Raw genomic sequence first — 5,671 nt, 5'->3', positions numbered from 1 at the left:
AGTGTGTAGTTACACTTACTTGGAATGACGATGGTATTCACTCTCCATTCCGTTTTTCGCATCTCATCATCGTAATCGTGAGGGCTATAGTGATCAGAGAGGAGACAGCGAAAGTGAAGAATATTTAGACGATGGTGATAAAGAAAAAGATTACGTGGAAAAAGTGGGAAGTGAAGAAAATGAAGCAGGAATCGAAAGTTTGCTGCACAATGCGGGAACCTCTGCGCCAGATTGTACCATAGAATCATAGATGTTGCCTTTTCCCGACCATTCACAATATTCTTGGAGGTCCACAGACAAATGTTGATCTCAGCACACGTAAACGGATCACAGAGCATGAAGGTAATTATGATTATAACATAGACATGAGATTAGTGGGTAAATCTGGTGTATTGATTTCGGCTGTGCTCTCAAAACTCTTACGATGTTACAAGAAGCTTTTATTCACTTGATTCATATTACATGGTGAATGCATACATAGCCTACTCTCTGTGTTCATAACTGACAAGAAATACGCTCTAGCAGAATTCAGTTACAGAACTGGTACATCAGCTTCTGAAGGAGAACGCCTTAGGCTACTGGCCGCCACTGCCGAATGTTGCAGGCTTCAGAATCATAGAAACGGCGATTGCAGAGCGCATGTTTTGTATGCAGACGTGCATTCTGTCGTCAGCTGCAGCGCCAAGACCTCGCTACCATCGCCCCGAATGTTATGCTGCACTGTGCACCGAACCTTGTTTCGAAGAGTGCCATACTCTTGCACAGTTCCAGATAATTATTACGTATCTGAAAGTGAATTCACCAAAATCAGTGATAAACTAGTAGTAAGTATTAGTACTAAGTATTAGTTTATAGTGATTACGAAGAAAAAATTCTTAAGTACTGCAACAACTGTAAAACAATAGCGTTTAATTGCATGTATATAGGCCTATACATATATACAATATATAGCGAAGTTCAATTGTCATAGTAGCACATGCTGTTGCAGTGAAGTTAGTAGAAAAATAGAAAATAAAGAAAGCTACAAAAACATGAACAATCGCGACTGCATCCTTCCAAGAATGGCCCGAAATTCAAATATCCAGTGCAAGATCTTTAAATACGGTAAGTGCGGTCTTTAAATACTGTTCTCTGTTTTGGGGGTTATTTCATGAATTAAGCCACACACACACACACACACACACACACACACACACACACACACACACACACACACACATATATATATATATATATATATATATATATATATATATATATTGTTTGTGTGAAGTACGCTTGGGAAATATAAACTGACAAGTGAGAAGTTTTGCTAAATTAGGGTAATTGAGAGCAGGTGGATTGATGCTGTGTTATATCTGTTCATTATATCTCAGATATAAATAGATAGAGGTTTTGATTTTAGAGGAGGTAGGGGATGAGAATGGGGATTCAAAAGTTGGAAGGTGTACAGAATGATTTTGATTGCATAAGTAAGCTAAGCTGAATAACTTGGGACTTTAGGGGAAGAGCAGTGTGCACTTAGACTATTTTGGATGGTATGGCTCGAGTGTTCAAGAAACAATCTTTTGAGAAGTATGAAAGTAAAGGGGGAAAGCTTTATGTTTGTGCCTACTCGAGACCAAAGAAAATCTTATAAGAAAATTATGAAAAAAATTATAGAGATAAAATTTGGAGGTTTGCGAAGTTGTATAGAATGAATGGTAATTTGGTTTTGAATACAACAAGGCCTGAAACTAGGGTACACATTGTTTTATGCATAAACCATGTTTGAGAATTTCCTGTACATGGTAATTAATTTCAGGTTAATGTACTCGTGCAGTGTCCTTGCTTGTGCCTGTGCAGTGCTGCTCGTGCTAGGATGGTGAATGTGCTATGCTCAGACTGTAATCGTGTGCGTGCACGTTATATTTCCATGGGTTTTTATAATTGTATAGACTGAGTAATACGAGAAATTAGAGACAAGGGAGGAGATGGAGGTTAGAGGTATAAGGAAAGGATCTGTGAAGGGATAGCGGAGTAGCTAATGTTTGTATTTGTTGCAGTGTTAATTGAAGAGTAAAAAGAAACTGCAGAGACTATACTCTGTATAAAAATATTTTTTAATGTGGCGAAATTGCACTTAGAAGTGGTCGGCAACTTGATGATTGGTTGAATGTAACATATTCGAATTGAATAGTTTTGCTGTATTTCATATAATTATTTGGTGATCTGAATGAAATTTTATTTGATTACCCAAATTTCATCCTCAAACACATGTTAACAATGCTACCGAATAGAGAGATTAATCTTAAGTACAAAAGTAAATAGCATGGTTGCCAAAGTCAACGTCTTGCAATGGGTTTGGGATAACACATTTTCATGCAAAATGTGTTTTAAGTATTTTCCATATACTTTAACGTATGTTGGAAAAAAGCACACTAAATTTTAGAAGAAACATGTAGTTGTTAACATTCTATACCATATTCCACATAAAATTTTGAACTGATAAAAATTACTGTTTGAAAACTGTCAGGCCTGTTGCTATTTTTGTAACAGGTGCAATTTATATGAATATGAGACATTATTGACAGGTTTACTTCCTGAAGTACAAGGAACAACATTGCCATAACTACTGTCAATAACCATAGATTTACATCTTTGTTTACCTGGGAAGTAAGGTCAAGAATAGTTTTCCAATACAGTGCCTTCCCCTACTTGACAGAAACTCATAGCAGAAAAAAAGAGAGAAAATAATGATTAGCATTACAAATTAATACAGAATTACATAATGTACTCTAAGAACGAAATGTTCTTTAAATGATTTTAATGGGACTAAATAGTTTTCAGTGTGGGATACGTATGCTGGCCTATAGAGTCCGTGTTTCTGCCATATCTACAGAAAACTAGCAACTTCCTGCGTAACATGAGGTACAGATTGTAAACAAATATATATATATATATATATATATATATATATATATATATATATATATATATATATATATATAGGCCTAAACGATGTTGTGCAGGTTGAGAACTGGACATACAAGACTCACTTATGGGTTCTCGATGTCTCAAAATCCTCCATTTTGCGATGACTGTATTGTTCCCTTGACTGTGAGGCATTTGCTGGTCAAATGTCCCAGTCTTGGGAATTTGAGACATACAGTAGGTTCCTGTCCTGGGGACGCGACAAGGAAGGACATTATATCCTCGCTACAATTCTCGGTGCGGATTGTAATATGGAGCAGTTGTGCATCTTTGTTAGGGAGGCGGGCCTCCTCAATGAATTTTAAATTGTACACATATGCAGATTGTATGTATAGATAGTATATGTGAATAGATATGATTTTACAGTAAACACACACGCACTCACACACAGACACACACACATATATATATATATATATATATATATATATATATATATATATATATATATATATATATATATATATATATATGTATGTGTGTGTGTGTGTGTGTGTTTAGATATTTGTCATATGAAACTACTTTTAAAGTTGTTTATTTATTTATTTTTTAAATTTCCTTTTCTAATTTATTACGGCGTCAATAACCTAGGTTTTGTGACGCCAGTCTTAGTAGCTATAATCAGTCATTCAATGTATATATGTACATATATATATATATATATATATATATATATATATATATATATATATATATATATATATATATATATATATATATATATATATATATATATATATATACACACACACACACACACTATGGCAGACGCGATTTTACCCATATGACAGCATGTACACCGTTTGGTGTTACTGTTGGTATCACGTCATAAAAAAAAATACAAGAAAAACTTTCATGTGACACCACCTTATGAAGACATCTCATAGGTATCGCTCAGAAAATGAAAACGGAGGATAATGGGAAAACAAGGTAAATAATAGGAAGGGAATGGATATATCTGAAAAAACGAAAAGCAAAATATAGTGGAAACGGAATCCCCCAAACGACAGGTTTCACATGTAGTAATTTTCATCAGTTCCTAGTTTTACGTGGGACATGGTCTCTAGAAAATGTTGATAACTACTCGTTTTCTCTGCTACTTTGTGAGATTTGTTACAAATTACGCAAAAATATGGAAAATACTTTAAAAGCATCCTTCATGAGGTGTGTATCCGAAACTTGTTTCAAAGCGTTCACTTAGGCATAGGTATGTAATATTTAATTGTGGATCTACGAACACATTTTTATAGTCTCTCAACTGGGTAGTATTATCAATAGATACAGCATGTATTTTAGGGAGAAACCTTTGGTAGGTAAATAAATTTTCACTTGGAATACTAAGTAATTATATGAAATGTAACGATGCCATTCGGACTTGTTATATTTAACCAGTCATCATCAAACTGTTGATTTCTAAATGCATTCTTGCCAGAGTGAAAAGAACATGGTACAGAGAAAGAAACTCTGGAAAGTTTTGGTAAGAAGAGCGAGTTGAAAGTTGCGATGAAGTTGAGGAAGGCTATAAGAGTAAATTGAAATCGGGAAGATAGAACACCGAATGTTAGTATGGAAGGGGAGGAATGGAAGCAATTGATTCACGTGAGTTTTTGGGCTTACAGGTATGGGATGATAGTAGGATGAGATAAAAGGTAAGTCACGTGGAATTGAAGAGATAGCAGGATCTCTTCAAAAGGTTGAAAATCTAAGTGTTTTGGGAAGCCCAAGATGGAAGACGTGAAAGGGGCATTAACCCAGTTCCCCGTAGGTTCCTTGCAGCGTCCTCTCGGTCCCTAACTGCAATCCCTCTCATTCATTTTACTGTACCTCCGTTCATATTCTTGTTCTTTAATCTTACTTTCTACCCTCTCCTAACAATTGATTCATAGTGCAGCTGCGAGGTTTTCCTCTTGTTACAAAGTTCTTCATTGGAGGGGTGGGTAGAGCTCTCGGCTAGCACGCTGTTGGACCAGCGTTCGACTCCCCGACCGGCCAATGAAGAATTAGAGGAATTTATTTCTGGTGATAGAAATTCATTTCTCGTCATAATGTGGTTCGGATTCCACAATAAGCTGTAGGTCCCGTTGCTAGGTAACCAGATGGTTCTTAGCCACGTAAAATAAATCTAATCCTTCGGGCCAGCCCTAGGAGAGCTGTTAATCAACTCAGTGGTCTGGTTAAACTAAGATATACTTAACTTTTTCCTCTTGTTACACCTTTCAAACCTTTTAACTGTCAGTTTCCGTTTCAGCGCTGAATGACCTCATAGGTCCCAGCGCTTGGCCTTTGGCCTAAATTTCTGTATTCTATTTGATTCTATTAATCCAGTTGCCCTTGTTAGGAGTGACATATGGACGTTGAATGCAAATTATAGGAAAAGTTGACGTTGTCGAAATTAATTGTTTGCCTAATATATGTGGAGTAAGAATGACTGAAAGGGTGAGTTATTGTTATAAAAATGAAGAAATAAAAATTCTAGCATGGGCGAAAAAATGGATTATAGTATTCCATGGTGCTTTGGTTATGTGGAGAGAATGGAGAGTCCTAGGTTAGTGAAAATGTTGGGAGAAGGGAGAGAGGAAGGCATATAAACTTATGAATAGATGGAGTGCAAGGATGTTGGAACAGAATGGTCCTGACATTTTTTTGAGCGAGAAAGTACGTTTAAGATAAAAGAGATTGGTATCAGTAGTTTAGTGCT

At 36.0% G+C, this 5,671-nt stretch overlaps 1 protein-coding gene across 3 annotated transcripts in view; it reads left to right on the top strand.

Annotated features, from left to right (window-relative positions):
* Positions 1-5,671, top strand: part of LOC136849080 (uncharacterized) — a 1,041,516-nt gene continuing 1,035,845 nt past the window's right edge. For all 3 annotated transcript variants that reach the window (XM_067122009.1, XM_067122007.1, XM_067122010.1), the window contains exon 1: positions 1-1,104. The gene's annotated coding sequence lies outside the window, so the exon portion shown is untranslated. The remainder of the gene's footprint in view (positions 1,105-5,671) is intronic.

This window comes from Macrobrachium rosenbergii, chromosome 20, assembly GCF_040412425.1.
Source record: "Macrobrachium rosenbergii isolate ZJJX-2024 chromosome 20, ASM4041242v1, whole genome shotgun sequence".
Taxonomy (NCBI): Eukaryota; Metazoa; Arthropoda; class Malacostraca; order Decapoda; family Palaemonidae; genus Macrobrachium; species Macrobrachium rosenbergii.
This window is presented reverse-complemented; position numbering and strand designations above follow the sequence as displayed.